Genomic DNA, 24,262 nt, shown 5'->3' on the forward strand with positions numbered 1-24,262 from the left:
TTTCCAACACTTTCAGAATTGATACTCCTTTCATGATTCTTGTATCTGCGCCGTCCACGTGTGTTGCTTCATTATCCTGCGAGGCTGTTAAAAACAAACACTTAAAATCCAAATAAAACCGGGCCCAGGACCTTTATGCTCTCGGTGCCGCAGACCTATCACGTTTCAGCCAACGCAGCTAACAAGCATCAGCTTAACTGCTTTTTTCCCACTCTAATTTCATTCTTCATCAAACTTCTTCTGTCACCCATTTTACACTCTCAGTCAGGGTCAGGGTCAGGGGTTAAAGGTTGAAGAGAAGTTCTTTTCACACTCCCATGACCTCTGCTTTTTTTTTTTTCCCTCCTCCCTCAGAGCAACAATACAGGTGCAAGGTGTCTCAAAAATTACTCCATGGCTTTTGGTCCCCAAGGAGAAAAAAAAATAAAAAATCCTATTTGAACCCTTTGCCCAGCGTTAATGACCGGTCAAACTATTTTTTTTTCCTTCTCTTTTTTTTTTTATTTGTCTTAAACGTGTTTTCTCAAGTCACGGCTTCAGACAAAGAGGTTAGGAGTTCAACACAGCTTCTCTAAGACAATAACTCCTCCTGTCACCTGCTTTCATACAGCAGGGATGCCGGTGTGGAGAGAGGCTCCCACTGACACTCCTGACACGGCTGGACTTAATGAGGACTGATGGGAGCCTGTCAGCAGAGTGACGCTTTAAGCAGATTTGTCACAAATCAGCCGCAGAGTTTTATGCAAAACCGCCATTCTATTCAGAGATGACCTTCCAGTCTTCACAGGAAGTCTCGCGGATGCGACGCGGGGATGAGTTAAGTTTTTTTCCAACACCGGCATGCTAAAAACCTTTGGGTAAAAAAAAAATACACACACACACACACAAACCTCCTCTGAATTTTACCCCAAAAAGTTCAACAGCAGGATGAAGCATTGGATTTTTAAGCAGCGAGAAGCCATTAAAGTTTAGACTGATAAAGCTTGCACTGCTTTACAAATCTCCCTCGTGAATAACAATAATAATAAAAAAAACCCATAAAGTTAGAGTAAGCAGAAAAGATTCAGTTTGCCTGAGTTAACGTGTCGCAAACTCACTCTTTGGCTTTTGTGAGGAAACAGGGAGTTGGAACAATAAGAAAATTTACACGAATCAACATAAGAGGGGAAAGAAAAAGAAAACCTGGATTCCGTGTCATGCTTTGCGTATTTGCATAATGTGTCTTTTTTTACGGAGCAACTTTTTAAATAGACGAAAACAAATCGATAATTTGGATGTCATAGCGCATCCGTCTAAACAAACACCGGAGGGTTTCGATTCATCAACGCGGTCTGGCAAAATTGCAAATGATATGAAAATCTGTTATTAATACTTCCAGCAATCACATGCCGCTAACACATTTTGCAGCGTCGTTGCGCTACACATAAAATGTAGCTTTGTGTTTCCTCCTCAACAGAATAATTCCTACAAGTCACTCCATTTTAAACTCGCTACAGCTCCCTGAAAAGGTCATTTATTACCGTCAAGACTAACATGGAGTTATTTGCTCATTTGTCTGAATTGTAGGAATAATTTGTGCGAATGTGCTTTTATACCTCCCCAGTGGTCCATAAATCACAAACGGCTCTTTGCGGGCCTGCAGCTAGTTGTCTTTTCCCTTTTTTATCATTTCACTTAAAGCACTCAAACCATGATACATGGTGAGGCACATTTGCTCCTAAAACGCATCAGGCTGAACACATGTTCTGTATTTTAAATTATCTTTGATATTTGAATGTGAAGATTTTGTTTTTATTTCCCTCTCTCTAGGAGCTCTAACCTTTATCTGTCCTTACTTGTTCGAGAAGGGCAGCGTACAATTTGGCGGTGGCCACTTTTGCTCCAGGAAAAGATCATGTATTTTTGGCTCAATGTGCTATTATGAAGGATTTTTTTATTGGAAATGAGAATAGATGCATGACAGCCAGTAAATAATGCTTTAAAAATATATATTTTGTGGTGCAAACTGCCTGTACCTACCAGCCAGCGTAGGAATTGGATTTGATGAGCTGTGGACGCAGGCTGGTGGAGAGAGACACTGCTGACCACGATTCGCTCCGATTTCTTTGGAAAGGGCATCGAAACATCCTACAAATCCTAGTTCTTAAGGAAGAGGCTCTTCTTTGATGTCATCATGACCTGGACAGAGAAATTACATTTTATTTCGTCATTTAGATTGGAAGAAAAGACACAACGTAAGAATAAGTCAACGACGACGTCTGGTTCTGTGGACTGAAAGAACTTGAGTTACAGTATTCGTTTAGGCTTCCAAACATCTTACGTCTAATTACGCAGGAAACATTACAATACGAATTTCAGTACCACCGCAGTAAGGTCAAGCATAAAATGTCAGGGTGAAATATCGCCATGTGTACTTTGTGCTTGGAATGAACCAGAATCCTCCAGCAGTTCTTAGCATTTTTTTCTCGGTGTAAGTTTTTTCTTGGATACCTCTACGTCTCCTGAACTGGTTGATGTGCCAAGTGTAAACTACAGCAGATGAAAATAAACAGTTTCATTCATTAGGGACAACGATTGGCTTAAAGTTACACCCATGAAGGTAACTTGAGGCGTGCCAGGGCACACTGACTGTGTGACGAGAGCCTCAAAGTTTTTTCAATTAACTGTGTCGCTATGGGTTCTCGCAAAGTATTAGCCGCATTTCCCAAAGTAAATCATCACTAGGTCAACAAGACTGGCCAAAGGCCGTAAAGAAAACGGCCACAGGCTGCAAATCAGGTTGCAGTCGCGACTGAATGTCAATCCGAACACACGCTGTCACTTGGTTTCATGGGTATGGCAACGAGGACTCGGTAACGGATGGAGAGAACTAATATGAATTTGAGAGCATTAGACTTATACAGGTGCCAAATATTTTATTACAGTAACCCGTAAATATCTGATTAATGTTGTTCAAACGCTGCTTTGAGCTTGTTGATGTCACCCTGACCCAAGCCTGTGTCTGGCGGTCTGAGGTGACAGAGAGAGCAACACAGACAGGCTGAAATCCATCATCCCGCTGAATGTATGCACATGTGCAGCGGCCGCGTCGGTGTTGCTGTCGATGTGTGTGCAAGACATGAAGAGAGCGCGCCACGCCATTCGAGCACCGGGAGTGGGAAAACAATTGTTCCTGACTGATTTTCCCTTAACCTCTTAATGAAGCCCATGTGTACGACTGGCCTTTCAACAAGCTGCAAATCTGCGCGCGGCCCGCTCTCCACTTGATTAAAGCAACAGCTCCTCACCTGCTCCTCATTAGCCCAGCCCGGGGAACAGACCCGGTTTAATAAGTTAGCACCTGTACGTCCCAATTCTGCATGCCTTCTACATGTATGTAATATTTGTGTGCATTAAGTTGACAGCAATATAAATGATTGGTTGGATTTCGCCCCGGTGATGCCTGGCTGCTGCTGCTGCTTCTGCTGTGTACGCCGTGACTGTGAGAGAGATGGATGTGTTCGAGCGCATGTGGAGGAATAACAGGGACATGTTCTGTGTTTTGAGATCGATGAGGGAACCGGGCTTGGAAACGCTCATTACCCATAATCAGGGTCCCTAAAGGAGAGCAGATGGTGGCAGGGACCAAGGAAAATAAGAATTTGTTCATTGTATATGTACATGCATATGTGTGTGCGCAATAAAACCCACAGGAAATGACCCAAAGACAAAGAACATAGTCATCAGAAACAATATCGCACCCGTTTCAAAGGCGTGCGTAAGTAAACAACGCGTGGTGGTTGGGGCAGCACGGATGTATGCGGCGGTAAATATGGCGAGACGTGCCGGTCATTACAGAAGAGGCCTACGGGGCACAGTGAGGGATCATCAGAGCGCTGTTGTGTTTCTGTCTGGGCCCTCGCAAACCAGTGACTTCTCTGACCTCTCCCTTGCTCTGAATAGAAGCATATTAACACTCCAGGCACTCAGCAACATTTAACCAATTTGCTAAATTATCTGTGAGGCCACTTTTATAAGGCTTTCCTATTTTTCAGCAGGGAGGAGGAGGAAGACGAGGAGGGGGAGGGTTTGGAGGGACGTGGGCATGAGGAATCCTGCTCCCCATTTACATGCATTACCAGTCCTGGTTTTTCCCAGAGTCGCACAGAGGAAGCACCTGTTAGTCTTTCGCAATCTTTTCGCGTCTTTCATCTGACTGTAGCTTCTTACCCTCAAGCCCCCTCAGCCCCCCACCGACCCGCCCCCCAACTCGTCAGAGTCGGCCAACAAGCAGGTGTTCTCTGTCAAACAACCGACTTGCCCTCAGCTGAGAAAGGAAACCCATCGAGAAGGAGCCGACCGGGAGGCCAAACTGGGCCGCCGAAGAGGAAGTGGGGAGAACTTGGTAGTCTTACGTTAGAAGGGGTGGGGGAGGCCCCTCAAGCGGCGGTGACGCTGAACCTTGCCCGGTCCAGGTGTCTCGATTCCATCACTTCATATTTACCGCGTGCGGACATCCAGTTGTTCCCGGGACCTCGACTCAAAACAAATTGCTTGAGTGGAGGGTTTGTAAAAGAGATGTCTGTTCTGTCGGCGGAGGGGGTTAAAGTTAATTTGATCGGGCGTGTGCACTCTGGGCAAGGAGCAGAGAACATCTGCATTCAGTGGCATGGGCCCATTTGTTGCAATTTTGGGTCTCATTTCCATTTGCAAGAGAGATAACTGCTCACATATGGAAGCAATAGATAGAAGGGGTCAATGCAATTTCTTTTTCGCTGAGCGGACGAGGCAGGAAAAAATACCCCATTGCGCTGTGATCCGAGTTGGCATGAGAAGAATCAGAACTTCAGAGTTCTTTTACCAACCAGTAACTGTCCCACAGCCACTCCAAAGCCACTCCAATCACTCCGGTTATTAGCCGAGGAGATGTGGTGACGTGATGTTGCAAGGCCTCATCGCTGTTTAGGTTTTAAAATGGCATCTCTTCTCTCTTTTTTTTTTTCTATGTAAATGACAGGAATTTTTCCGCTTAAAGTGTAATCCATGTGATAAAGTAAAGGATTTGAAGAGGGGTTTTTTCTGTCTTATTTATTGCCAACTCAACAGAACTGTATTTTTTTAATTAACACACAGGGAATACAAAGAAAACTGAACAGGGGTAAAAGTACAAAATTAAAAGTTTTGAAACAACATAAACGTAACAAATATTTAGTACATTTATGACATTACTAATTCAAAGAAACACGTTGATTCTAACATGAAAAAGCCCGTCAGTGGAAGATGCATTTAAAATACTTGTTTTCATTTTATGACAGCATAACTAGATGCGTAGATGAAGTGATGTCTGTTGTTTTCATACACATTTATATTTAATTATTACATAGCCACATGATCATCTGTGCTTAGATGGAAATTTGGTAACATTTGATTCCAGAAACCAAACTGAGCTGATTATTTATGTTTATGGCTGTGATCTGATCATGTTACTGTTATTACATCCAACAAATGTTGTTCAATAGTCCATTGAAGCTACATGATTTTATTTATGCTTTCAAATATAATATATATTATAATGTATTTAAATATTTTGGATATTAAAAAAATGCATATTTTACTATTTGTCACCTGAATTAAAATGATGGTCATTAAAAAATACATTCACAAGATGAACTTAACACAAACTTCAATGAAGAATGATAGTTGTGGATTCACTTAAATTTTATGAAAACAAGTCAGAACTAATCAAATGGAATGTTGTGTTTCTGTTTATGGAATATTTTTTATTTCGAAGTAAATTATAAACAAAAGTATGCTGTCAAGAAAATTAAACATCTTCCTTTTTTTTCTTTTTACTTCTGCCTGTTTTGTATTTAAAGTATCTATGTGATTGGCTGATTGATGATTAGTTGCTTTTGTTTTAGTAAAATGTCTTCTTACTCCATTTCTTTCAAAATGTTTGCTCATATCAACATGTGACATACTCATTTTAAACTGCAAATGGATTAAATAACCTTTTGATATATATATACATAAAATGCTATTTGCATCTTAACCTCACGATCTCCCAACAGGCTTCTGGAGATTTTGCTCTTACCAGAGAAAACATCTCAGCTGATGGAAAACTATTTACAGAAATGCCAACACGATCATGTCAGACTATAACTTCACAACTTGTCACACAGTAATGAAAACAAGGGCAAATTCACTCTCTGTATTCTTTATATGTTTGAATCAAGTCAGTCTAAACTCAATATAACAAATCTATGCAGTGCTGAAAACGCCTTAATAAGGCAAGTTAAACCCTGAGCTTGCAACTGGCATGAAGTCACAAGAGAGCAATTATGCATTAGCTTGAAAGTTAGCAAAGGGCTAGAGGAATTTCTTTTTTTTTCTCCCCCTCTCTTCCCTGTAAAGCCGGGACTTTGGAGACTAATCTAATTGAGTGTCTCTTTTTGTGCGTTTTCATTTATGATTAAAAAGCGTTACTGGAAAATCTGGAGGAAATATCCAAAGACGCGGCGTGTTTGATGCGAATCATTGTCGCGCCACTCTTCCTGATTAATTAGGTCCGAACGTTTAATGTCTCTGCTTCTGCGCAAAGACAAAACCCCCTGAAACTCTTTAAATGTTCTTTTGAAATTAAATTGCTTTCGGAGAACTGCGTAATGAGTATTTCTAGCCGTAAATTATCTGCTTCATGCTTCAGACTAAGTCGTTTAATTGCAATAATGACATTTCTTTTGCAACTTTCCTAATCAGAGATCCACTGATGGATGTGTTAGATCTTTTTTTTTTGTCTTCTTCTTTCAATTGTGCAGTGTCGGTAACCCTCCACATGACTCACTCTGGTGTGTCCTTACCTGTGGCCCCACAAGTCCTCATTTCCTGTCGGGAGTTGTAGGAATTGGATAGAGGGGCCCCTTGAGGGCCAGATTAGGGCGTAGAGCCAGTCTGGACACATGTTCATCCAACACAACCGTTAGAAGGAATCTCTTTGTAGTAAAATCAGGTAACTTCCTTTTACTCCCTGAAGTGACAAATCTACTGTCGCAGCAAAAGACATTTTCTTTTGGCCGTTTCCATTTTTCGACTAAATTAGTTGATGTTTTGGGTGTAAGGACTGTAAATCTGACGGTGAGATGGGTCCCTGAAGCTGAGAAAGGCGGCTATTCATGGTACAAAGAAAAAAAAAAAAAGGATCTCATTAAGGGCATCCATATGTGTTTAACAGATACCAAAGCCTCTCTTTCTTCCAATACTAACATCATTAATGGCTGGTTGTAAGGGATTCAGACTGGCTGCAGTCATGAATCATGATTCACGTCAGTCTTTAATCACAACGGAAGCGATGCAGGAAGAATGGCAGAGGCTTTTTTTTATTTATTATTTTAATAGAAATTACAGATTGGAAAGTCAAACATTTTCAGCTTAGCCAGGCTGTTTGAAGATTTCCAAAAACGGAGTCCAGGAGATGAAGCTGTCCTTAATCGCTTGTTAATTTGTCGACATTTTGACGAACACATTCATGTTTCACTAACTGAGAAAAATAAAAAATACATTAGCTTAATTCGAATGTTTTTTTTATTTTAATTCTAATAATTTTAACACTTCAACATGCTGCCACGACGAGCAGCACAATTCTGGAACGATGCCACTCATGGTGGCAGCATGTCATTGCTTTAATATACCGATACTCCTTATAAATTGTGACCATTATCATTTGATGGATGCTCATCTCTCGTCTCTCATCAGAAACAAACTTTTCTACTTTCTAGAGTGCTTAGTGTTAATTTGATCATACAACAAAGATTTTAAGACCTCTTCAGATCCTCCCTTTTGCGTGCCAAACCACATTTCAACGCAACAACAGAAGACCGATTATGAATGTGCGAGTCTTGGATGTGAAGTACCACATGAGCTGTGCAACCGCGACCAAAACGAAGCAGGGAAAGGGAACGAGTCGAGAGTAATCAGTTATCGCCTGCCGTGATTTATGACCCGTTTGCACATTAAGCACGTTACGTGTACGATGACAACACCCCAGTTTATTGCAAAAAAATACCTGCCTGCTTACAATAAAGAAGTGTTCCATTTTTTTCCCCCTCCGCCGGTCCGCTGCAGGGAAGGAAATGCAATTACAGAACAATAATAACATCTAGATGTAAAAAAGGAGGACAAAATCCGTTTTGGTGAAGAGGGGATGAGGTGGTTAATGGGGAGCCCAGCCTGATTCTCCTGTCAAGGAGATTCAGTGTCCAATTGACCACGGAGCTGTCTGAATCATCTCACGGCTCAACGTCTGCATTGTTTTGATTTCCGTTTTATCACTAAAGTTATTTTACATAACATTGGTCAAGGATAGAAGAGATTTAGCAGCTTGTTAAGTCAAGGCACAACCTCACTAGATCACACAGCTTCTTTAAGAATGTCAATTTGAAACACGTGTGCTTTTATGGGTTTTATTCTTTTGGATATTAGTATTTTTTTAGTTATTTCTGCAATTGCAACATTGTTTGGAGGGAGGCAGGGGCCTTCATTCTCCATTAAGAATCACTGTGGCTAACTGCATTCAGGTCTTTTAGCATGATAAGACGGACAGCATCCTCATGATGGTTGATTGAGTGATCTTTAATTGGTAGCTAAGGCTCGGCATCAGTCCAAAATGTAATTTTCTATATTTACTTGCAAATAAAAAGTTTGGCAAGCATTTTCGATTCATCCGACCTGGTTTAATGTTTTGTCGAGCCACGGGGGCTTTGGGGACATTTCTCTGCTTTGCACATTTACGTTTTCCAAACTTCGAACAGAGGAGTCTTAGTCGCTCTCTTTTTTTTAAGGGCTCTACCGTTCTTTAGCGTTAGCGGCTGTTGCACAATCCTCTTGGATGGTCGACTGAACTGTGCTCAGCAAGATGTACAAAACACATGTACAATAAGTCAGTGCAATGTCAAACCAGGGTCACATGCACTTAATCAGGCACAGAGGGTAATGCAAGGACCACACAGTAAAAAAAAAAAAAGGAAGTAGGAAATTTATTACAATAAAATATATATATAATCTATATATTTTTTAAAAGTCTTGCCACTAAAAACCCTCAGCTGAAAGTTCAGCGCAGGAAGAAACCTCCAGATCTCTTGAGTGCCTCCTTCCTGGCTTCCCTCCTTCTGCGTAAAAAAAAAAAAAACGTTGACCAAGAACTCATGGACTGGCACGGAGGAAACGGTTTGGCAGGCTGCAGGTACTTACTGCAGAGTGCTACACTCTGCTGCTGCTGCACAATCAGCAGGATGAAGTAGGACGGGAAAGACATTTCAAATTAAAAGCATGCAAATAAACCCAGATATGACACAACAAAACGTGCTGCAGCCACAAACTTTCACACTGGGACAGTAAAAAGTGCTTGAAAATGTGGGGAATCTTTCGAAAAACGTCGTTCCTTCCAGTGTTTCTAATTCAGCTAAACTAATTATGACCATGTCAGGATTGGAGGGTGGAAACGGGGAGCTGGAGAACAACTGCACAACAGCTGATTGGCGGATCGCTGCTGGGGAGGCGATGAGTGGAAACCAGGTGAGTCGAATCGACTGAATGCAGTGCAGCTGTGAGGGAACATGGACTGAAAGGCTGGAGGGGGGAAAAAAATGACAACTGGACACAGACATAAACAGGAAACAAAAGCTTAGGACCAGCATTAAAGTAAGAGCCTAACCAAACCACAAGTAACAAGAAGAACCAAAACCTTCAAAACAAATGAATGAAACGTCTACTGGTAGCCTGAAAACAGATTTTAAAAATTATACTTTTTAAACAAATGCAGCCCTTCTGAACACTGATACAGCGTCTATCTTTACCCCTTTTTTCTAAAAAACCAATGACTAAGTCAAAAGCACAAACGAACCACTCCCTCATTGACTATTAGGATATTTAACTACATTTTAGTAATTTTTAAATATTTCATAACTGATGTTGACGTTCTCCACGACTTTATCTCTGACCTGTCTGGTCGGTTTCTTAGTCTTCATGGTGTTAGCCGTTTGATATCAAAACCTACGGAGGCCTTCACAGAACAAATGTGTTGATCCTGTGATTAATTTACACACAAGTAGACGACACTTTCTAATAAAGTAACTTCTGAATGCGACTGTACGCATTTAGTTGTATTTAGAAATAGCAGGGGGGGTGTGGGGCTAACTACAAATGCACGCCACACTTTTAAGATTTTTGTTAAATGACTTTAAAACCTTGTGTCCTTTTCCTTCCACTTGACAGTTAACCCCTAAATTGTTTCGTACAAATAACTCAGAAGCTTACGATGGTCAAAATTAAATGGGTATGAACCGCGGTAGCAGAAGCTGATCCCAAATGACACTAAAGCATGACTAAGTCTAAATGGAGAGTGATGTGTAAAAAGTATCACATAGTTTAAAAAACAAGCAGTGTGGTGTGATCAAATTAAATATTACTACACTCACTATTTGCTGAAAACAAATCTCACACCGTTAAAACGTGGAGCAAAACACAGAGGCCAAAACACCAGATCTATATGAATGTAACGAAGTCAGTCAATATGTTTGACAGCCCAGCAGGAGAATAAGTATAGCCACTTGGAGACAAATAAAAAGAGTTGTTGCCATATGTATGTCTATCGTCCACTGGCTTCAGTTTTTTTTTTTTTTATTTCTGGCTGTGCACACACAGTCATTTTATTTTGCCCTCAGGCCACGAGGCTCTCAAATCCAGAGAACACTGTCGCTCATGTGACCGAGTGACTACAGCGCAGCGGGACAATAGGGATGGACTGGAAAAGAAAATAATCTCCATCATGTGAAAGCAGTGCATAAAACACTCTCATTGTGAGCGTGGTTGATGGTGCGACTTAAAACGCAACGTAAACGACTCCTCCGTAGTTAAATTGTGGAAACGCTCCGGTTGATTTTGTCTCAAAGTGGCAGCAGAGTCACAAGCAATAAGTGAACGTCGATCAGACCTCTTGAGGCTGGATTTATTTTAATTCACTAATCCTGTAATGGTGGAGCCGTGGACCCCCTGGCTCTGGAGTTTCCTAGCAGCGACCAGACCCTCGCAGTGGCTGTTCTGATCTCGCTGAGCCACTAACCCGTATTTGACTCCTTAAGCTCCGTCAGGCTGAAGGTTAGGGGTGACGAGTGTGGGGTGCAGGGGGATCGGAGAGGCGTCGCACGGCCGGTCGCTGGTCTGCAGTTTGGCAGAGCCGGAGTCACCGCCGTGCAAGCAGTTGGGGAGGGGGGGGGAGGCGGTGGGGTAGGTAGTGGCATTCTGGGGACCGAACAGACGAGACATTCACTCAAAGGGAACATCGCCTGAACTAATGGGGAAATTATTTATGAACTATTTGCAGTGCACCTGAAAATACCTCCAGTGAAATTATGTTTGGCAACCTGAACTGCTTTGAAGTCAATGGAGTGGCAATAAAAATTAGGCCTTCATTAGAGAGCTGGGCCTTTCAAACTGAGCTGGCCCAGTCTCGGCGGGTCAGGGGCATTTAGGCAGCGCTCCACTTCCTCTGACTGCGGCAGCCAGCAACACATGGAAGCAATTTACCTGATTCTCTGCTGCTTTGTATCATTTTCCCCCCCTTTAATTTTTTTCTCTCTCTCCCTCTCTCTCTCTCTCTCTCTCCCCCCACAGCACTGCTGGGCTTTTTTTTTTTCCTGTTGCATTTAGGAAATTAACACTAACCGACAAATTACTTTGTAAATAGAAAAGGTAGAACTTTAAAAATGTTGAAACCGAGAGTAGCCCAAGGGCCAGTGTTCTCCGAGCGACAAAGAAATCCTTGATAGCTGCTGAGAAATATCATCCAAGAGCCTGACCTTATTTTGTCAAGTGTACATAATTTTTCAATTGGAATAAATGTAAGGCATAAATCTCCCTCTTGTGCCATACTTGTGCTGCATGTCCACTTGGGAAATAGCGCACTTAGGAAAGAGGGGGGAAAAAAAACAAAACAGGACCACTTGAAGGGATTTGAGGGTCATTTGCAAAGTGCTTTTTGGTTTGGTCAAGCACAAATCTCATTCTCAAAAAAAAAAACAAAAGACAAAACAAAGGCAGCCGACTGAAGTAAAACCATGTAATCTTTAGAAAACCAGACAGACCAAAGTCCAGGGGACTGTAATCTTCAGAGATGTGAGCTAATTACTTAATCACTTACATTTGTAAATCTTATTATTGTAAAAAGAAATTGCCGCAGTGATTTAATTACTGATATTTATCTCCTAATAGCGCTGATTAGAAGGTGATGCTAATCTGTCATTCTGAAGGGGGCCGATATTACGGGCATCAATCTAGAAAAACAATAAACACTTAATATGAAAGAGATGTTTTGTGCACCAAGGGGGAACAGATGGCCCGCTTTCATCTGGAATGTGCACAATTTGGGCCTGCTTAGCCGCACTCTTAATGATTTTAACCACAAACTGTTGACTTATTAAATTGTGTTGTTTTGCCCCATTAACCTGTTGTCTGACACAGAAGACACAGAAGTTTGGAAAGATGATGAAAAAGATATTTTTGTCTCATTTGAAAGAGAACATATAGTATCTATCACGTATATACATACACACACACACACATTATATATATATATATATATATATATATATAAAGCATTTTATTTGCCTTGTACCTGGACTATCAATATTATGAGACAATATATATTTATATATACCTACACTGAGTTCACACTTCCTTCCAAAAGGAAAAATGAATTTCTACTATTTCTCGAGGTTTGTTTTTATAAAATCGGAAAAAGTGATATAAAAAATTAAGGCTTTCAAATACATTTTAAAAGTGAAAACACATGTTTATTGTGAGCCACTAATCATAAATCTGAGTCTAATATCAATCAGCAAATTTATTCTCCCCTATGCTTAACAAATCAAAGCTAAATAACTTCTAAACAGATTATAAACACAGATGGTTATTGAGCCACTTGTTTCCCAGTTAGGAAACAAATGGCTGAAACTAAAATACATTTAAGCACCAAAAAGTTATCAAGAACCTGTGCAACTCTCAGAAGCAAAACATTATCATATAGGGTAATTTTGGATTTTATTCTCACATTAACCTAAAATTGAAGAAGGAAATAAAATGGGAAGCCGAAGTTTTGGCACCACCTAGATAATCTTACCAGAATAGCCTGGTAAAAAAAAAACAGAAAGAGTGCATTGCTGTTTATCCTCTCTGAACAAACTTGCCTTTTTTTTTTTTCTTGTTCAACATTTCGCTTTCCTGCTCCAACGTCGGCATGGCTACTGATAATTTGATTTAGCAATGTTCAGACACCTCACTTATGATTCAGAGCCCGGTGATGCTGTTAGAAAACTACACAACTTTGTTGTATAATGCAAACAAACTAAGAGATTTGAAAGCATTTAAAGTAAAATCAGATCCCTCACACTTTTTCACTTCTCTCATTCCTTAATGCTGAGAATGTATTGAGAAGCGACAGTATCACCTCATTGCAAAACATGTTGCTGCAAACATATATAACGTTAGCTACAACAGTGGTAGTACATGTTCAGAGACACAGTAAGCACGCTTTTCTCACAGTTTGAAATATTCCTACTTGACAAAAATCTTCTTAATCAAGATTAAATGACACCCTCTAATTAATTAGACTAAACCTTCTCAATATTTTGTCCCGCCAGTAAAGCAAACCTTCAGTCAGCCGCGGTCGGCTAATCAGAAGCGGATTATGGTGTACGCGTTTATGATGCCAGGGGAAGAAGTATTGAATTCCCAAACATGGGATTTATTAATGACATCTGAGAATTAAGGAGCTTTCGCAGCTGCCAGGTATCAACAGTGACTTTAATCACTGTAATGCACAAGAATGCAATAATGCCAACAGTGTGGAAGGTCAGCAAAACATTATTTTGAGAAGCCAGCTTCAGCCCCCTTCAACAGAGAAATTAAGCCTTAATTTTTGACTAAGTCACTGAAACTAGCGGCTCACTGAGGCGGGCAGGAGAGCAAAGAGTCGTTCCGGCTCTCAGGGAAAAACCTAAAGTATGTTTGTCAATACAGAGCGCTAAAAATACCTCAATAAATTCATTGCTTGAAAAGCCTTTCCTTAACATTCATATATATATTTTTTTTCCTCAATGCCCTAATTCTTGCATATTTTCTGCACCTTTTTCTGAACGCTTTGAAAATGTTCAAACTCTGGGGTTGTGTGAAATGATTCTCTCCAGTGCTTGTTTCAACGGTGCAAAAAAAAAGAAAGAAAGAAAAAATGTGTCCATAAATTATGCATCAGGAATATGTATAAGTATTGACTTTAATAAGCGCAATTTCCAACACCGGCGTTTGTACCTGCGGAAGAATCACTAGGGTGCTTCCAAACACGAGACACGCTTGTTCTCTCACTAATGCGCTCCTCCGTTGACTTTCAGCAGGGAAAAGTGAAACAAAAAGAGCATAATTAAAATAATAAAAGCATCTTCTCTTGTTTTTTTTTTTTTTCTTTTTTTTTGTCTCCACATTTGGATGTGCTTGTTGGAGAAAAATCGCAAGAACTGTCTAAGCGTGTTACTGTGAACATTTTTAGATTGCAACCCCTAACAAAGCCAGCACTGCTTTTACCTTTACCTTATGGCTAATTTATTTATTTTTTCTCTTTCCTTATAGTAATGCTCCATTGAATGTTGCTTGATGATTCATTTGCACACTGGGGATGTCTTGGTTCTGCTATTCACAAAAAAAAAGATTAATTCATAAGCAGGGTTAATTTCCTTTATTCTCTCTCGCTCCCAGTCATCCACCTCTTAGCCTGTCAGTTCCCGGCCCTAAATGAGGCTTACTGCACGGTGCACGTCATTTGTCAATATTTTCCAGTTTTCGACCAGTTGGCCTCTGGTGCCTCGAGTCTATGAATGCTAACATGTCTTACCTTGCCCTGGGCGAGAAAGAAGAGTATACTTGGTGTTTGGCCATTCTGCTCCCCTAGTCTCTCTGGGAAGCTCTGACAAACATATTCATAAACCAGCACAAACACGCGGACACACACACACACACATGCTGACAGCCAGGCCGAGGTCTCACTGGCACCAGTTGTCAAAACAGAATAACTGCTTGTCCTTTCTGCGTTGTGTGCTGGCCATGCTGTGCCCTTCTTGGTGAGAAGCAGGCTAAAATGCCTGTTGACACAAGAAGACAGCAAACTCGCTGCTCTGACTCGGACTCTGTCCCTCATGCCATTATACCGCACAATCAACATTCCACATGCCAGAGAGCAGAAGCGAACGGAGGGGGCCGATAAGCAATCTGAACTGTGAAAACCACCAAGAACATGTCATCAAACAAAAACGCTTAGGTACATATGCCGAAAGATGGGTGCTAAATAGAGGGGTAGGGCGTTGTTAAGATGACATCGGGGACAACCTCTCAACAGCTGCACGGGAAGGCCGCCTGTTTCGGAGGATGGCAAATGGAGGGCAACACAAGGGAACACTGATAGGCCAACAGCAACAAGGAGATGGGAGTCATCACCAGTCTAAGCATGTGCTGATTGAGCCCGGCTCTTTTTAACCAGCGGGCCTTCGGAGACCCGCTAGTTGGCAGAGGGAGGTCACAGGAGTACCAGAGGAGACACGGCGCTTCAAAAGGCTCCCCGTACTTTATCGAGCAACTGCGCGTTGCGTGGTATGCATTGTGCTGAGGTTCGCTCGGTCGTGGTGGGACCTGCTTTGATTGAGTCAACAGCTGGGATATGACATCAGCCAGAGTGTTGGCCATGTTTTCACTCGCCGGAGCGGTTCTGCTCTTAAAAGGCTCCATCAGTACCACTCTGGTGAGTTGCAAGGTTGCTTTTCATCTCTTTGGCTGTGCAATCCACCAGCTGGTCAAAGCGGGACAGAGATGCCAGAGGGCTGCGCTCATGAGTGCCTCATTGTTCGTATACATGCAAAGGAGTGCACGAATTACATACAGTACAATCACATGCACACAATCGTATGCTGCACACCATCTTACTTTGTATTTCTGCTCAAATACTTGTAGCCAGGGGTGAAAGTAGTTTTAAATTCTTGGGGGTATTATGACTATATATATATATATATATATATATATATATATATATATATATAATATGTGTGTGTGTGTGTGTGCTTTGGAATTTCTGTGCTGATTTTTTTTTTTTTTGGGGGGCAAGTGATAAAAGCTGAATAGCTCTGGAATTGCTACAAAATAAAGCTGCATTTCCTTCAGCCCACTGGCTGCAATGTTGACACCTTGAGATGCCATGAGACCTAAATCCTAAACATCATGGCATGGAGTGCATCCCAGTTTTCCATGTCTGGCATATAACCATTCATTTTAGCTTTTAAACTGCTTATATTGTTCCTGTGTCCAGACAGAGGGGTAATCAGTAGCCTAGCATCATTCTGTTTGTTCTGAAGATCCTGCAGCTTCCACTTCTCTTCCTGACATGGCGCCTCCTCACCCTGAATCTCATACTGATAGGAGGAACCACAGAGCTGTTAGGTTAAAGCTCATCTTCTGAAGTTGGGATATTTTTCCTCCAACAGGATCCAGAGGAATCAAACCAGATGTTGGACTGGATTTTATTTCAATGTCATTTGTGAATGTTAGCGTCTCATTTTCAACAGTGGAGCTATAAAGGTTGAACAAAGGTTGAAGAAAGTCTCATCAACATCAATATTTCCTCTAAATAAGAGCCAAAAAAATGTGTTTGATAAAGGAAAAGCCTCTCAGACTCTGAGCCCGACAGCACCAAACTATTTTTTATTAGACAATTAATTTAATATCACATAATTATCGCGGTAGAAGCCATGTTTGTCAAATACCTAATGAAACATATTTACCGTGTTTGATGTTTGTTGTAAATGACGTATACTCACAAAGAACGAGGTAATTAGTAAAAGTTTGTCGTTTATTTAACGTTCAGAAATTACAGCGGCTGTGATGAGCCAATGCAAAGGTAAACAAAGCTAAAGAAACCTGAACAGGTGATCAACTCTAAACCACTCCTACCTTTTTTCTCTCCGTCTCTCTCTGTCATTTAAGCACAGCGGTTGCCATGGCAACCTCCTGCGCTCCACAAACAGACCAGATTGCGTTAAAAACATAACATTCAGTCCGTTACAATATTAGGTTTTCAGGCTTGATATTTATTTTGCGATTATTAATGAGCCTCCCTGAACACAGCGGTGGTTGATTAGTTAATTTTTAGCTCCTGCTCTGCTTGTTATTTTGGTAATGGAACCGAAACGCACAGAATTGCGCAACACCTTGTTGAAACAATCACTGAGATTATTATTGTTGTTGGGTCGTTAAATTGAACATGTTTTGTTGATTTTTTTGTTGTTCTTTAATAAAGTTACGAACGTTTTGATAAGGAGTCAGAAGAGGACTTGCTGCTCTCAGTGAACTGGCGACGTTCAGTTTGTCACCTGACTCAAAACCTTCCGCGATCGACATATTGCAGCCCTGCTTTAGCAAAGCACGAACAGTTCAGAAACAATATGAAATGGGAAAAAAGTTATTTATTAACCGATTAATTCGTGTTTTAGATTGTTCTTAAAAAACTAATCAGTCACGGCTGATTAGTGAGCGCACTCACAGCTGCACAGTGAACCCATTCATTTTTTACAGCAGACAGCTGCTCCCCTCTCTTGCAGGTACTGCGTAGGCCCACTAAATCTTTCAGGGGTACGCAGTACCCTGCCGTACCCCCTTACTTTCACCCCAGTTTGTAGCCAAAAAACTTCATTGAGATTTAATGTGACAGAGATAGCAGAAGAACAGTATATGGGAAGTTAAAGGAAATGATGCTTGGCTGATGCATTTGTTAAAAAAAAAAAACTAAGTCTAAAATTTGTGGTGTGCCCCATTTAACTCTATGCTCCATTGTACACCTCTCAATAATGTGTGTGTTTTGGAGTGACCCCTTTGCTCTGGCATCCCTAAATCAAATTACACTTAGAAGTTATCTGACAAGAGTCCAGTCATTTGTAAGTTAGGAAGTTTTCCACCCTTATAGTCAGGTAGACTGTTTGATTGGAGATCAAAATTGCAACAGTTGTAACATTTTCATCTGGCGCAGTTCGATTTCACACTAAACTGTATAAAATGAACTAGACCATTTGAAAAACCTGTTCAATCCCTCACCTGTGAGGTGGCGTTGCTACAACAACCACTGCAGGAAACAACACAAAAACCTCTGAAGAAAACACCGAGCCCAACTTCCTCCTTCACAAAATGTAATCATTCATATATACATTCAAACCGCTTTCGAGTTTGGAGGACATTAATCAGATAAGCCACAAAGAGATGTGTGGCAACTCTAGAGGAGCTACAGAGATCCACGTCTCCAGTGAATCTGGCCTTTTGAAAAATAAACATCAAAGGAAAACCGTAATAAGCCATGCATGGGAAATGGCAAAGGAAAGTGCTCTGATCAATAACAGGCAATAAACTTTGCATTTTAGAAATTAACACTGTACATCATTTTGGATGCACTATATCCACTATAAAACACGGCTCGGTCGTGTGGTGGCAGGTTAATGCTGTGGGGACGCTTTTCTTCTGCAGAAACAGAGGCCATGTTGAGTTGAAAGTGGAGCTTATAACAGAGAACAGAGAAGTTTGAGTTTATAACATCACAAAATGTACCAAAACCCAAGGAGTAGGCATACTTTTATACGGCACTGTACATGAATATAAAAACTTCTCAAGAGATCTAGTTTTCCGTTTGTCTCTTCCTGTCTAACCGAAACCAAATGGCATCTGTCTCATGAATGGGGGGGGAAAAAAAAGGAAAAGGCTTTCATGTGTTTTGGCAACATATACCCAAACTTTGGTTTGACCTCTGCGCAGGTACTCGAGGATGAATTTTCATGAGCAGTGCACAGGGTTTCACTGGATTTCTTTGGATTCAGCCTCCAGTCAGTGTTTCCATCAGGGGCCTCTTTAAACTACTAAACTCAACCTCCTCGGAGCGCACACACACTGTGATTTAGCACTTGAATATTTGCAACAAAAAAAAAAAAAAAAAAGAAAAATAATTTTTCACCACATCTTCTGGCCAAGTATCTTTCCACTGTGACACCAAGGGACCAATTGAGATTGAAAGCTATTTGCGCTGCTCTGTGGCGTGTGTAAGTCTGCGCTCGACAAAAAGCACACATTGCCTGGAGTGAGTAAATCACCAGGGTGGAAGAAAAGAATAGGAGGGAAAAAAAAAAAAAACACAGGCAAAACGAAGCTACAAAGCGGCTTATCACATTTAGCATGAGCTTATTAGGACTCGTGCCTCTGCGTCGGCTGCTGAGGGATTGAGCTGAGCTATTTGAACTGGTTCAGACTGATGGTGAGTCTGGGGTATTCTGATGAAATGCAGTGACACAGTCACACTCGCAAGGAGGGTCTTGTTTGTTTGCTGTGCATATGAAAAAAAAAAAAAGGGAGAACATGAGCACCTCCAAGAAAACTCCCAGACACACGGCATTGTGCGGATCAGACTTCAACGGCTTTTACAGAAGCGGCAGATCGGAATCACACCCAAACTCACTCTGTCCGGATTTTTCACGTTACTCTGCAGCAGCTTTCATGAGCAGGAAGGGAGTCCTGCTTCTAACCCCGTCCATCTAGATCTGCAACTCAAATAAGAAACGGAGGAATGGCGCGAACATTTGGAGAAGGCATGTTTACATTTCTGCCTTTTATATGTGCTTACTTTCTCACTTTTCGTTTACTTATGTGCAATCACATTTTGAAAATAGGCAAAAATAAATTGCAGAGTGTAGAAATATATATAAAAAAAAGAGATAGGTTAACACTTGATCTCAAGTGCGGAGACATTTAATGGCAGTTTGTAGTTTACGTGGAAGCAACACGTGGTAGGACATGCAGCTACATTTGCATTAATAAGACACAGGTCGCATTTATAAAGATCAGATTCATATCGGATTTAGGACCACATCTAGCCAAGTTACCTGGGTGGCATTTGTTAAAATCCGACCTGTGTTGTTCAGACTGTCATGAAAACATCAGACACAGGTCACATAAGGGCAAAACAAATTTGGCTTTGGGTCACGTCGGACTGCAGTGTGAACATAGCCTAACACCTGCATTCTTGCACATTATTTTGAATTCAGATCTTTTTACTCAGCTATATTTATTTAGATTCTTCTGACACGTTTACTCTCAGGGTTTTTCTAGTCCTGCTGTCTTGCCACCTGCTACCCATCTTTTCCTTGGTAGCACCTGCCTGTGTAACATTAAGTGATGGCTAATTAAGGTATGTCCAAAGGAAATGTCTGATTGGCTGCCAGTGTCACATTTGGTGCGAGGCTCTCATCTGTGCAAATGTGACGATAGATGAGGTGTCAGTTTGTAACCTTTATCGAAACTAGCAACCTTAGGATGATCTAATTTCTCTAGCATTAGCAAAGGCCAAAATGCTAACTGCTAAAAAATTACAGACAGACTAAGAGGACCTACTTGGGTTTAGTAATTGTCCCAGGCCAACTCAGACCAACTTTTATGTGGAAAATCTGATTATCAAAGCAAAAAGCTAAGAAAACTAAGTGCTGCAAGTGAGATATTTACTGCTCATAACCACCTAAGAAATCCCAATTTGAAAGTCTAAATGATTCCTTTATTGCAAAAGTTAAATATTTAGCATACAATGTACTCTCAGTTCTCTTTTTCATTCACTTCAAAAAGAAATATGATAAATTTAGGGCTCTTATTTGCATCATTAGCCGTCTTCTCTCTGCTGAATTAGCATGATGAAAACATTCAGTGTTTTAGCCCCATTGTTTTTCTCGTTTTTAAAATCTAAAATCTCAAATAGGTTTTCTAAAAACACATTCTCTTTTCAAGACCACTGTAATCATTAAATATCAGGCTCACAACAGTAGAACTAAAAAGTGATCTGTGTTTTTTTGTTTCTGTGACTGTTGAGCTCCTAAGTGACGTGGCGAACGACCAGCTTCAGGCAGTACAAAAGTAAAGCAAAACAATGGAAACGGTGGAATGAAAATGCATTTTAAAATCAAGAATTTAATGTGCACGTTTGAATGTATTGCAGATTTGGACACTGGTTCAAAAAGCAGACATCGTATAGCCCACAATTTATAGGATAAATGTCTATTAAACATGATTGAAAGAACAGGCTTTTTAGTATCAATCAACAAGATCCTGACAAAATTGTGACGGAAAATTTAACCGCTCTTCTTTGCATAAGTTCAGCTGGCTGGTTTCCTGGTATAGACCTGGTTTTTAAGCAAAGCCCATAAATTTTCAGTAGTGTTGAGGTTGGATCCATTCATAAAGCATAATGTTAACCTGCTTTATTCATTACAAAACTGGTTTGGATTTGTGTTGGAGACAGTTTTGCTATTTGGTCATTGCAGGTTTTAGTCATTTTATGCAAAGCGATGAAAGGAATTTGGTAACAAAAGCAGGAACCACCAAAGGCTCCATCATAACCCAGAAAATGCTGGAAAATCAAAATCACTGTCCACAATGAGGTGACTTTGATATTGTTAACAAGACGGTAAAGACTAAAAAATAAGCACCATCTCTTAAAATCAACTCATTTAAGTTGGGCTGAAATTTGAACCCGTTCACTGGGCCAAATGATCAGAGGAGACAAATCGTAAAAATGTTGTCATTATCTCATGAAATATATTTCATAGATAAAAACCCTACATTCAAATTTGTCAACATTTGCCTTAAATAAACAGCTTGATAGTTGAAATAAAACTGGGTGTTTGAAAAGGATCATAATCCTCAAATAGATCAAATGGGCCTGTTGTAAACTTCTGTGAGGCGGTTAAGTATGAATCTGGAGTTAGGCCAGAAGTTTGTCGTTTCCTGATCCAACTTGTGTAGGAACAAATCAGGGCAGGGAATGTTAGAATTGTAATTAGTGTCCAAATTAAGTCAAATTAATTAATAAATTACAGAAAAAAGCCCGAAAGACAGCCAGGTGGCAGCCACATTGAAATAACTTTTTCAAAAGCATCTTTGAAAACTTCAAATTTATATGAAATTCATGACTGTATCCACATTTTGGATCACTAAGAGACCTGTTTTTCTAACCCTTGTAACTTTAGTGATCTTGCATGTTACTTAGTCTAAATCCCATCATTTCCCCCTGGTCCACAATAAAAAATATAATTGGTTTATCCACTGTTTTGTAGAAAGAACGCCTAAACGAACTTAGCAGACTTGAATACTTTGCTTGTAATTTGCAAATGAAGTGGACAAATCTGAAAGAACAACAGTGGGTTTTGCTGTTAACCTTTTTGACTCTATTGGCAAATAATTAATTACAGTTCATCTGTCAGCTTTAGCGAACATTCAGTCACGGAATAACACTCTCTTGACAACATAGAAGATTATATTTTTTCCCTCATTTATAGACTCATCCTTTTCCTCCATGAGTCCTGCCCTTTTTTTCAACTCCAGGTTGCGGTGCCGACAGACCCAACAGCGAGTGGAAAAATGCTCCAAATATGGCTCGTTTCTTCTCCACTTTGATCTGGGGAAAGTTTTGCAAATTCTCAGCACTGAGTGCAGCCCTCAGCTTGATGAACACACCCGCCCACGCCCCACCACCACCCTCTCACCAACAGCCTCCGTCAGTCCCGTCCCCCTCCCTCAACCCGCTCCCCCTCTCCCCGGTTCATTAGTCAACCTTTAGCCATCGAACAACAATTAGGCGTGTCGTCCGCTCGCTGACTTCACTCCGCCGACTGTGCGGGGAGGAATAGTCGCCAACTAATGATTGGCTAAAGAGACTTGACAGCATGTTCCTGCCACAGCTGTAATTGAATACAAGCTCTAACAAGCCTTTGAACAGGACGGAAGAAATATTTCATAAGCTTGATGCAATTTGGTGGGTGCGCGTAATGAAAATAATGAATGCAATTCCTTCATATTTTTAACTGATATATGAAGGGTTTTTTTTTTTTTGGTGGAAGCAGAGAGAAATAATAAAACTGATTTGAATGGACACAGAGAGTGAGGGATCTATTTTTTCTTTATTTTTGTGGAAAGATTCGTGCTTTTGCATTTTGTAGCTGTTTACACGACCAATTTGTTCTGTTTTTAGCATTTATAACAAGCTTGATGTTTTACTCGTAGAGTTTGGAAGCTGGTTTGCAGGCAATTTTTCCACAGGCGGTTCGGTTCGCCTTCCGGTTTTCAGGCAACACCGAGACGCGTCGGAGACCCTGGTCTGCCGAGAGTTACTCCTTGCCTGACCAGGCTTGCATAGCTTGAGCTTTTTAAGCCGTTCCCAAAGCATTCACTTAATCGGAGCACGCCAAAGCCAAATGTTTTGATTATCTAGCTGTGCCCTTATCGTAATTTTCCAAATAATATGCAAGTAATTTCGCTAAGTTGTTTGCAGGCCACGGCAAACAAGCTCCGCGCAAGATTTGGAAGGGAGTAAAAAGGAGACATTTCTGCACTAACTGCAGCCAAAACTGGGACAAGAACAAGGAATCGGACATCAAAGGCCAACACAATATCAGAGTCCAGTAATCAGTGCATCCACATCAGATAAATGTCACCGAATCGGCGAATGAAAGACTCATGTGATGAATTAGACCAAATTACATAGGGGGAAATAAAAAAAGAAGAAAAAAAAACAATCAAATATTAAAAGAGGGCACACAACTCTTCGACTCAGACATCAAGGGTGCAGGACGAGTAATCACACAAACGAAATGTTCATCATTGCCTCCATTTAGTGTGAGGGTAATAAAAGACATGTCAGAGCCGAGAGGAAGAATCCCAGCCTGGCCTCTCATTAGCCGCAGGGGACAGAGAGACTTTTGGGCCTAATAGGGGCATGATTTAGGCAAATCAGGTCGTTATGATAATGGGATTGCTGATAATAAGGCAGTTTTGCTGATGTTTGTTTTCTTATTTCGTGGCATATTCACCCCAGCGCAACTAAGAAAGAAAAAATAATAATAGTAATAATAAGATTACATTCTAGAGTTTCTTTTATTTTTAATTTCTCCGAGTTGTTCACCCTTGATACGTGCTTTGAATGCACCAGGGGAAAATCAAGACCCAGCTTAAATTTTTAAACACAGTCCTATTTGCAGATTTTTCTTCTCCACGGGATTTTCTCTTCTGTGAGGAAGTAATAACCTGGTATGTAATAGATTTCTAAACTAGGTTAGTGCTTAAAAGTTGAAGTGTTTCTCTGAAAGTGTAGTTCATGCCATTCTTATTTGTCTTTGAAGTAAAA

General features: G+C 40.7%; 1 long non-coding RNA gene across 2 annotated transcripts in view; it reads right to left on the bottom strand.

The window, feature by feature from the left end:
* The window catches only part of LOC145549192 (uncharacterized), a 77,908-nt gene that overhangs the window by 45,000 nt on the left and 8,646 nt on the right, over positions 1-24,262 (bottom strand). Inside the window, exon 2 of one of the 2 annotated variants that reach the window (XR_014085165.1) lies at positions 2,020-2,178. This is a non-coding gene — a long non-coding RNA (uncharacterized LOC145549192). Of the gene's footprint in view, positions 1-1,916; positions 2,179-24,262 lie in introns of those variants that run through there. The other variant, XR_014085164.1, reaches the window with a different exon arrangement.

Source organism: Poecilia reticulata, chromosome 2 (genome assembly GCF_904066995.2).
Source record: "Poecilia reticulata chromosome 2, P_reticulata-male-v2, whole genome shotgun sequence".
NCBI lineage: Eukaryota > Metazoa > Chordata > Actinopteri > Cyprinodontiformes > Poeciliidae > Poecilia > Poecilia reticulata.